Below are 11,798 nucleotides of genomic sequence, written 5' to 3'. Positions count from 1 at the left end.
ATTTATATTTGCAAATGACAAATGATTTGCGGCGAATTTTCCGTCAAATACAATTAAATTTTAATTGTACTCTGACTGTAAAATCTACGTGGAACTTTTATTTATTGCCGATGCGTTTACGAATCATCAGACAAACAAGACTCCAAACCCCAGGAGTCGAGATTCGACAGCGTGATAATTCATACACTACACTAAGAGTTAAGTGAACTCGATCTAAATTCCAACATTCACAATCGATTCTACTCTTCTATACTAAACTACTTTATGTAATTTAGGTATACTCACTTATCATATTTTCAACTAATATTTAAAAAATCCCACACCGTGTCTGCAGAAATCACGACAACCTATTTCAATGCAATTTTAGTACCTCTTAACGGCATATGAAAATAATTCATTACATAAGGAATTTCCACAAACAAAAATATTTCACATACCTTAATGCATAATGGTGAACTAAATGATTGCTTAACCTCCACTGTTAGCTATGAATGCACACTATTCTTGAAAATATTCCAACCATTTTGTTGTCATATCTTCATAGCCAGCTAAAATTTATAGAGATATGTAACTAGATACATACGGGAAGATTTTTGATAATAATCTCAAAACTATGAAACAAAAACAGTTTAAACGAGAAATTCGTAATAAACATTCAAGAAGCTAGTCAGTGTTATTTCTCCACATGTATATATATTTAAATGTTTAGTTCGGTAATATGTTATTAGTTAATTAATTGTTCTTAACTTCTGTGCCACCTTGTTTTTTAATAACCCTAAAACCAAGGACTAACTGACATATTGATGTTAGTAACAAAATAAAATTAATTATAAAATATAACTAAGAATAAGACTTTAAAACTTTAATAATGTGAGAACACTAAAACAAATGTGAAACTAATAATTCAATTAGATAAAAGTTGACAATAATACTCATCACTTTTGGTAATTAATTGAATATTCATTAATAAGAGAAACAATATTTGGCTTAGACGGAAATATTACCAGGGAAGACAATTATGTAATAGTAACACTTATAAATGATCTGTTATTTCCAATTCAGAACAAAGAACATTGTATGGAAATTATAATAACTAGAATATATTACTTATATTTTATTATTATAAAAAAGGGGAACCGGTAATAAAAACCATTATTACTATCGGCCCCTAACTTTCTCCTCCTTTCTTTCTTTATTCAATTTATACCTACCTACGACTACTCTTAATAATATACTTCTAATTAATGATGTCAAATTATTTTGAAACTGAATATTAACTTTTGAAATCGTAAGAAAAATAAGACTCTCATATTTTCATGATAATCTTGGTCTGTGTTTCTCGGTTGTTTTTAACGCTTATTTTTATAATTGTTATTAGGAAGAAATGCTTTTAAAAATAAATATAAAGACCTCTTTTATGAAATAAGCAATAGGAATTTGCGATGTATATATAACTTTTGAAACAAATAATATACGACTATTTTACTAGATATTATTAGAATTTTTTAGAGTATCAGGTATCATCGCAGTATTTCATATAATTAATCGTTACAGGTTTAATCTAGTTTCTTTTAAACATTCTTAATACCATATATTACAATATTCTTAAAAGTTAATCCTGAATCTTTTGTGAATTAAATAATATTTTTCCTGGTTTTTTATTTTGAACGTTAAATATAACTCAGTAGCGACAAACCAAAGATACAGACTCTGGTGTTTGTGGAGTATCAGCTAAGGGGCACTTCAGAAAGTTGCTTATGAAAGTGAAGTGTTACTTTTCCTTACATTTCAATGGTTATAATTAAGTCCTCTATGTACGAGTGTTACTAAGAGAGAAGCTTGAATACGTCATAGAGATTCCGGTTTGAATTTAGTTTATTCTTTATATTTTTATACAATTTAAAATAATTCCTATCATTTTTATATACGCTTTTAACAAACTCCCTTGAAAATTATATAATATACTTTTATAACTGTTCAACTTTCAAATTGTGTTTGTAAATATTATTTGTTATCTTTTTCGTGACTGAACTATAGTTATTAATGTAAAAATGGTATGGTTTTATTGTTTCAAAAAACATGGTGTTAAAAGCAATATTTTAATAATGATCAATTTATTGTGCTTATTAAACCTTAGTGAAAAGTATTAATGATCCTACCTTTCTATCTATATTCTAGAGGATAGTTCTGGGTCAACTGCAAAACACATTCATATTAAACATAAATGTAGGCTGGGACAAATATATGCGTTTAAGGGCTCATGCAGTGAATAAATGCTCCAAATATTCTAATTTGTTCCAAGTTTAATGATAGCAAACAAAACCTACAAGCAAAATTTTATATTTGGTAATATCGGTCTGTAAATGGCTGTAAAAATATGTGTGACATCAGATAATTTAAAAAATAAATGGTCCAAACATTTTATTACTAATTACTTTTACGTTTGACAGATACTTTATCTTTCGATTATATGTTAGTTTGGTTATTAAACATATATGTAATAGAAATGGTAAAGTAAAAGCAAATAGAAAAAAGTAAGGGATTTTTGGGATAGTGGTGATATACTCGCACGGAAAGTGAGAGAACGGGGTTCAAATTTCGTGGAGGTAATTTAAATTCCGCCATGCAGATTATTGCAACAGGCAGTTTTCTATGAAATCTAACTACAAACATAGATACAGTCAGATGTTAACTAAATATAACTGCCCATGTTTACATAAAACCTTTGTTTGTGTTGATTCTAGGTAAAGATCCCAAAAGTGTTTCCAGATATTTCGAAAACATTGTCAAACATATGTTAAATACTATATATATATAAGTATTTTCAAAAGTATTTCCAGATATTTCGAAAACATTGATCTACATATGTTAAATACTATATATAAGTATTTCCAAAAGTATTTCCAGATATTTCGAAAACATTGACCTACATATGTTAAATACTATATATTTTATGCTATGGCGTTTTTTAACGTATTAATCATAAAAATCTTATTATAAAATTAATTTATGAAAAGTATTACAACTAAAACAAATTTTCAAAATTTAATCACTGTCAAAGAAAGAATATTTATTGTAATATTTAATGAATTTCACGAAGAAACAGCTGTTTTTATGGAAAAAGTTGAACTCAATGTTACCTTAATAAAAGATATTGTAATTAATTATTACGTAAAACATCAACTGTAATAATAGAATTTACAAACCACTCTGATTAACTATTCTAAGTAGACTTGTACCTGTATAGTTAATTTCAGCCAAAAAAGTAACCGTTAAACAGTTTTAAGTGATATAAGTTTTATTTATTTCTGAGCTGCTTTTAGATGATCTACTATACATAACGTAGCTATGGCAGTAAGTGTTGAATCAAAGTCAGTTTTAGCTCAATTTCACTTTCCTCGTAGTGCAAATATTAAAATATGACGCTGTCACAGACTTGAGTTCTAGAATCTGGTAGAGACGTATTCTCTTTGTCTCACATGAGATACACAAATAAATCCATATTATTCTTATTATTAATTTATTACCAACAGTACAACAGGAGTAAGTCAAACAGTCATCGCTTTTGCAATGATTATAAATAAAGGTGAGGTCTTTATTAACTTATAGTTATTCTGATTGTGCGGTACAAAATAAATGTAGTGGCTATATTTTAAATACTAGAAAACGCTTTTATAGTCCGTGTAGATTTTAAGCCCTTGTGAGATAACGCCACCCTCGATAGTATGGCTGTTTACGCGTTCGACTTAACAGGCGTAGGATGCAGTAAATTAAAAACCCTACTCAATTACATTAGAGAAAATATGTTCAAAATTATTTATTCTCATAGGGCACAAAAGAATTGCAACGTAACAATTGTAAATATAAAACAATTGCTTTATAGCAAACAATCCATTTTTAAAAGCTGTCATTTGAGGTCCTAATGCGTGAAAAGATAAGGTGTTGAGAAACGGTCGAGTATATTCAAACAGCAGTTACTATAGCTATCTCTTGCAGTAAAGCGAGTATGAGACTAACGTGGTGACACGGCCCTCGCCATTCGAGCGGTTTTGGGCTATCGAGCGAACAGACGTCGTGTTGGCTGCAGTAAATGTTTTTTATTACTGAGTAACAAAATTATATGCCCTTAATAATTACTTTATGATATTCCATAACATGGCCAATGCCGAATCTTTCGAGCAAACTGTTTAGTCATAAAATTTAAGGCGGTAAATAACGAAATAACCATTTTTTCAATACAATTGAATGAACTGAAAACTTAAATACCCTAAAAACTTATTGCTATACATTATTGAAGCTTTATACGTCCATTTGAAAAGTAAAAAATAAGAACTTCTATGTATATTTCTTAAACTAGATTTAGTAATTATCTTGTAGTTACAAATTTTCCAGAGTACATTGTTTCATCATTAAATAAATTACTCCTTTTCTATATGCCTTTGTTTATTTGGTTTCAGATAATTACAAATACATTTATGTTATTACAAAAAGTAATAAGGGATCACCTCTACTTATACCGTTCTATTCAACTTTTTTCCGGTTTAGTAGTACAGAATAATAAAGGATATTTACAATCAGAAAAGAAAAACTCTGCCAATGCTGTCCTTTTGCCCTTGCCATTGCTAATTTTATTTCTTATTTTACTTCAAATCATTAATTTTATTTCTAATTAAAAATTTTATCCTTAACGGTAGTTAAATTCTGTAGTTGAAATATAAAAAAGAATTTCCATTTTAATGTATTTTGCAATTTTTCTAGTAAATGTATATTATGTTTTTGATTTCCTTACATTAGAAAATTCGAAATCCTTAGTTGTCATGTCTGTATGAATGACACTTATTTTTATTTGGAAATAAGTAAGCAAATCCTTAAAATTGTGCGTTTTATAATTTTTGAGTGTTTTATAACTTTAAAACTAAGAAATATTTCCGAAGTTGGTTATTAAAATATTCATAGCGGTTTTTTGTAAGGAAGAGTAAAAATATAATTTTGAAATGGTAAACTGTGTAAAATGTACTGTTTTTATTTAACAAACTTCACATAAAATTCTAAAAAAAAATCATTATAATGTGAATCTTTTTTTAAATATATTCGAATAATTCAATACCAGTAAGAAATATTTTGTTTTAAAAATCATTGCTGAAATGAAAATGTATTTAAATTATTAAGTATTAGTTTGAATTTAATTCTTTAACATTTAATTATTTAAATACACTTATATACAATTTTCCTAGTTCCAAAAGGGCGTACAAAGAGGTGGGAGTAAACATAATAAAATGTGGAAGTTCAGCACCGAAGGCTTAGGTTTAGGTTCTCGATTCTTTGGAGCACGAACAAGCCAATTACATTATTTCTGACTTACAATAAGCCCCTCTCCAATAAATTTTAAGATAACGATACGCCTCATCAAAACTGAATTGTTCCTCTAACGAAGCCATCTTGATTAATAAAAAATATTGTTCATATTTGTAAGTAACTTTTTCTTACTTTCTTAAGATGAATATTTAATATGCCATACAACTGTATGTAATTAAATTACAGATTGCGGTCTGTAATTTATATATTAAATGCACACTGAAATATTTTAAATATTCATATATATATATATATATATATATATATATATATATATATATATATATATATATATATATATATATATATATACTAGCTGTTTCCCGCGGCTTCGCACGCTTTTCGTAAGTTTTGCCCGCGTATGAGCATTTCTGGTTGAAGTAAATTATATTTCCAACCCCGATGTAGATTTTACCTTGATGTCACGATCAAGAAAATATGTCAAAAATGTATTGTACATGCATAATGGTGGTCTACCACTCAACCTTTAAGTTCAACCAAAAATTTAGTTTAGACAATTAAACATCATAACTTAGCGCCTTCAAATAGTGTTTCACTGTTTAATATACGTATCTATCTCGTAATTGCAGGTTATAATGTGCAGGCGCTTTGAAAACTTTTCTTCATTTTATTCGTTTATATTCACGACATAAGCGAATAATTCAGATAATAACTATCCTATCTTCTAAGTTAGACTAAATTACGGATACATGTGAAATTTGATTGAAATTGGTTCAGTCGTTTTGGAGTTTATTGGCAACATACATCGTGACTCAAGATTTTTATATATATAAGATATATATATTTGTGTGTGTGTGTGTGTGCGTGCGTGCGTGCGTGCGTGCGTGTGTGTGTGTGTCTGTGTGTGTGTGTGTGAGTGTGTGTGTTTGTGTGTACGTTTAAAACATTTCAGCCTGATACTGTGTAATGACACTTCTCTGGTACGAGTTGCTGACTGATAAAATCAGTACTGTACATAGCTTTTAAAATAATGCATAGTTATAGGGTCTTGATACTCCCTTTAAATTAACTCCAAGTTCCTAAATAAAATACTTCCCTTTATTATATTCACTCTACTCCATGATGATGTTGCAAGCTGGTAACATTAACTTAAAAACTCTACCTGGCGATTTATCCTTTAAGATGTTGGCGATAATGAAACCGTGGCTGTGATCACGTTAATAGATATTTTGAAATAAACTGACTTTCATAGTCAGAAACTTAAAATCGAAATGCGAAACTCCTCTGAGTCCCTGGAAAGTACCCTGCTAGCTGCAACTATCCGCGTAAACTACAGAAATAATAACATTTTGCACCCTACTAAAAACAACCGTTACAATCTCTATAACATATGTATTACATTATAATAAGATATCATTACGTTAAAATATGATACAGGCAAACGAAAATCTCATGCTTATAACTAAGGTCCATGATACCATTTTAAAAATGAATAAATGTTCTAACAGTCAATTTTATTTTCATGAGAGCATTCTTTAACTTTAATTCCAATCATATATAAAATAATGTATTACCATCGTATGGTATGTCGACTTATGCAACCATGCACAACTAGACCAGATTGGAACTTATTTAAAAGCGAAATATAATTATTTATAAGATAATAAGTTATTCTTTAAACTATCAAACACAAGTTTTGGATTATTTATATAGATTCGATTTTATTTCTATAGAATAATTATAAAATTAGCAAGTAACTAATTTTAAGTGTCCTAGTATTTAAGAATATTTAATAAAGTTATATACAGTGGCAATCATTTTCGTGCCTTGTATAATTTCATTTTTATTTAAGGTATTAAACACAATATTATAAGGTCTAAATTAGGAATTAGAAAACTGTGCATATTTATCTCTTATAACTAAATATGGACATAAGTAGATAACAAACTGGCGGTCCTGGACCACTTTCGGAGCCAACTGTAAATCAAGGGAAAAATACTGTTTAAAGGACATAAACGAATCTGTAACTCACGAATAAAAAATAACCAAATCTATAGCTGTTTGCTTCTACTTTCTTGAGCAGTTTTAATGTAAAATCTCCTTAGAATCAATCTATTGGAAATGTTGTCAAATCTGCTACGAATAAACTATAAATTAAAACTTATAAACGGAAATGATGGAATTTACTAACAATCACTCGAGAAGTCGGGGAGAATGTGAGTAAAACCACATTCTTTTCACGAGGTTCATTATTTATCTTTTCCAAGTGTACTATAAAATCATCGAGGATTTCTGGCTTAAAATCGTAGACAAATTCAACATCCAGATAATGAAAAAATACAGGTAATATCTTTTCATAATAAACGTGTGTATCGATACCTACAAACCTAATGTATTCTTTGAAAAGGAAAATAATTTTTTCAATGGTTCTAAGAGATAAGTAAAAATTTTTATTCTGTTTTCTAAATTCTGTAACAAATTTTGTTTGTTTTTTACCTCCATATTGCAATTTTGTAAGCAGGTTATTCAAATGTGTTAGTTTATTTCGAAATTTCTTAGGTTTAGGTCTTTCGTACAAAATTAAATTACAATCTCTACAAACTAAATATCTTTTATCAATAATTTCTCCTCTATTATAACACTTGTAACAGTTGGCATTATACTCTTCCATTAAACAAAAAAGATTTTTTGTTATAAATGGAGATTATGGAACTAAGTCTGCCGAGATATAAATTTTTCAGCGCAAATGTTTGTGTTTAAATTTCTACAACAGAGATAAATAGAAATAATTTCATTGTATTGTACAACTATTTAGGATATTTTGTCTATGATTACAAAGATTATTCCGGAAGAAATCGAGATTTTTCATCAGCGAAAGAGTATATTTTTAAAGTTTTAGAAGGAATGAAAGAGAATAATATGAACATCATCAATTATTTTAAAGACATAAAAAATGAGTGTTGTTAGTGTGCGTATTTTTGCGATATCTACTTAACTTCTAAGAAATTGGGAATGGGAGAAGAAGAAAGGTTTCATATATTTTATTTCAATCAACTCTAGATTTGTGACGTCTGCTGAGAGCGTTTGTACCACTAACGCTTGACCTCGAATCTCATTTTATTGAATCATGTGAGAGGCGTTTGTGTCACTAACGCTTGACCTTCGTTTGCTCACGCCGTGAACAATGGCATTGCTTTGCTCACACTACAATGACCTTGCTTTGCTCACACCGTGTGCGACAGTGAAATCACTGTAAAAACACTTAATTCTGTATTACAAATGAACACTATTTTCACACAATGTTTTTATCACAGTTTAGAATGTCTACACAAATTCACAATCTTCTTGTAATGTCTTTCTTCGAGAATATAATAGAAACTTATTAAATATGAAGGACAACGCCCAGTGGAACACTTCATTTCACTTTTAACAAGAAACACAGATCTTCACAGCAATCTTCTTACTTTATAAAGTCCATATCTTCTTTCTTCAACTCACAAATACATTAGAATCTTCTAAATAATGATATATCTTGTTAAATTTCGTTAAAATAGAGGAGGATCACACATGGCTAGCTATACGTGGCCAACGCCCAGCAAGAGATGAAGACGAGATGTAGTGTTACCAACATGTTAAAATGAAATGTCTCAATTCCCTAGAACTGTTATAGTTTCCAATGTATATTAATTAAGTGAATATCAATATTTCTTTCAAACCTTGTTGTTCAAAAACCACTCAACCGATTTTAATGAAATTTGGTACACATATAGTAAATACTTAACTCTTTCGACTTAACTTATCCATAAGGCTGAAATCATCCCCTATTTCTTAATATTCATAAAAAATATAAAAAATTATCAGAAAAATCTGAAACTTCAAAAACAAGCGAGTTCTACTTAAAATTTCATGAAAATAACAAAATGTTCAAAATCTACCCCAATCATCCCTTATCTTTAAACTCTTTTATCTAGAGAACTATTGGAGCTTTTTTGATGAAATTTGGTATATAGGATCAGTAAATATTAAAGTATTTTTTAAAATCACCACTTCCGGTCCATGACCTTGAAATAGTTTTTTTTCTAATATCATCCCTATTTTTCAAAGTTTTTTAATGCAATTTAAAATTAATACTTTTATCAATGTCTTTAACAATTCTGTAAAGTTTTAAATATATCTGATAAATAATAGTGAAAATAACGCGATTTTTACTGAATTTCTCTAATATCGTTCTTAATCACATCATAGGCTAAAAATTTCTCAGAAACCACAACAACATAACAAATCGCGTTTGTAACAGCTTTTTGAAAATCCATATTGATAATTATATCGTTCTTTGAACCAGAAATATTTGTCAAACTCTTTGTTGTATCAATGACATAAATAGGTCTATTCGCTAAAAATTCTTTAGGATTGTAATACATTTCCTTATTATTACAGTAAACTTTCTTAAAATCATGATACATCTGATACATGATTCTGAAAAGACCTCCTGAAATGTTTAAATGTTGTAATTCATCTGGATAATAAGAAGCGTTCAATTTTACTCTGCTATTTTTTACATTCAAACTATCAAACTTTGAAGGATTTTTTTCTTGATTATTCTGTCTATCTGTTTGAAAACCTATAATAACGAACTTGGGACTGAAGATATTTCTATAAATATTTGTGATATCGAACGAATAAGTTGTTCCGGAAATATCTTTTTGTTCAATACATTGCCAATCTAGAAAATTAAACATAATGTTTTGACTTTTTGTAATTTCATCAATCAATCTAATTTTACTCGTGGTTTTATAATCAATCATTGGAACTCTAATAACAAAATCTGTAATTATTATTTTTCCATCAACAGGCATAACATTTCCAGTTGCAGTCTTCAGAATCACATCATCGTCTTCTGCTCTTATAAAACTTAGATAAAATCCTCCTTTATAGATCGGAATAGTAACATTTTCAAAAAATCCTAATCCAAAATGAGATAAATTTCCAGCTGCTTCAAAAACACCAAATTTAAAATCTGATTCAAAGCCATTAGAAGTTTGAGAAATAACATCACTTTTTGAATACGAAATAGTTCCTTTAATTGTGCTTAATTGGCCACAGTTTTCTTCTTCTTCTATCAATTTATTGTGTTTTCTTACTTCAATCTTAGAAAATAAAAACGGTATAAAATTATCGATTAATCTAACATTATCAGTTCCAAGATATGCTTGACCATCTTGTTTTGTTAAAGTTCCAGAAATATAAAACTGGAAGTTAGACGAGCAAAAATTATCTCCAAAATCAATATTAAACTCAGTTCTTTTATTCGGTTCATTCAAATGTTGTTTACTATTTGGATAGAAATTTTTAAACTCCGCCCTTTCAATATCACTAGCATACTTTTTGTAGTCCGCCATTTATTAAGAAAAAATTTAGAAATTTTAAACATTATGTATAAGAAAGATATCATTTTTTCATCGATCTAATGTACGTTTTTATAAGAAAAGATATAAATTTTAGTCATTTTTAATGATCTACTTCGTCATATTCAGGATTCTCTTCCTTAAATTTTGCAATTTCGGCCACATATTTCAATAAAATCTGCACAGGATAGTAACCACTATCTGTAATATTATTCCAATCAACTGTATCTTTATTTTCATCCAAAAATTTTATACTCAAGTGTTGATAGAGACAAAGAACAGACATATGATATTTTAATTGATAATGTATATTTTCTTGAATGAACTCTGATGATAAAGTTTGATATTTAGCAATGTTATACCAATTCAATTTGTTTACGTATAATCTCATCATATCTTCGGATAATTCATATTTTTGAGAAATATCATCCCAATGTTCTTTTTTCAAATCTCTTTCGTGTTGCATTATAAAAAGATCGAAAGCACTGTAATGTCCCGCCATCTCTATTTATTAAGAAAAAATTTCAAAATCAAGTTTTTATAAATTGGCTCTTTTTAGCGTTACATTCAGCACATTTTCCAGATATTCTCTTAACTCCATTGATGTTTGCATAGTACTTTATATCATTCTTTGCAGTTTTTTCTTTACATCTCACACAGTATATGAGCGCCATTTATATAAGGAAATTATATCATGCATAAAACCCTACCCGAATACCTATTTCAGTAAGATCTTCCTCCCACTTATTAAGTTTTTCTTCTATTTTTTGAAATTTGTCAGCATAAGAATCATTGTATTCAACAAATTTATGACCAATATTCTCAAAAGTTTTCGTAGCATCAAAACTAAACTTATCAAAAGACTCTTTAAATCTAGTAAGTTTTTCATTAATTTCACCAACATCGTCTACTGATCTTTTACTTCTTTCATCAAGTTTTTCATAGACTTCTGTTGTAAAATCTTTAACATGCTGTTTATGATTCTCATAATTTTGTTTTAGTTCATTAAACATTTTAATAGGATCTTCTAATTGAATCATTGCAACAACATCAAATGGATTAATTCCTTTACTAACA

Source organism: Homalodisca vitripennis, chromosome 5 (genome assembly GCF_021130785.1).
Source record: "Homalodisca vitripennis isolate AUS2020 chromosome 5, UT_GWSS_2.1, whole genome shotgun sequence".
Lineage (NCBI taxonomy): Eukaryota > Metazoa > Arthropoda > Insecta > Hemiptera > Cicadellidae > Homalodisca > Homalodisca vitripennis.
This window is presented reverse-complemented; position numbering follows the sequence as displayed.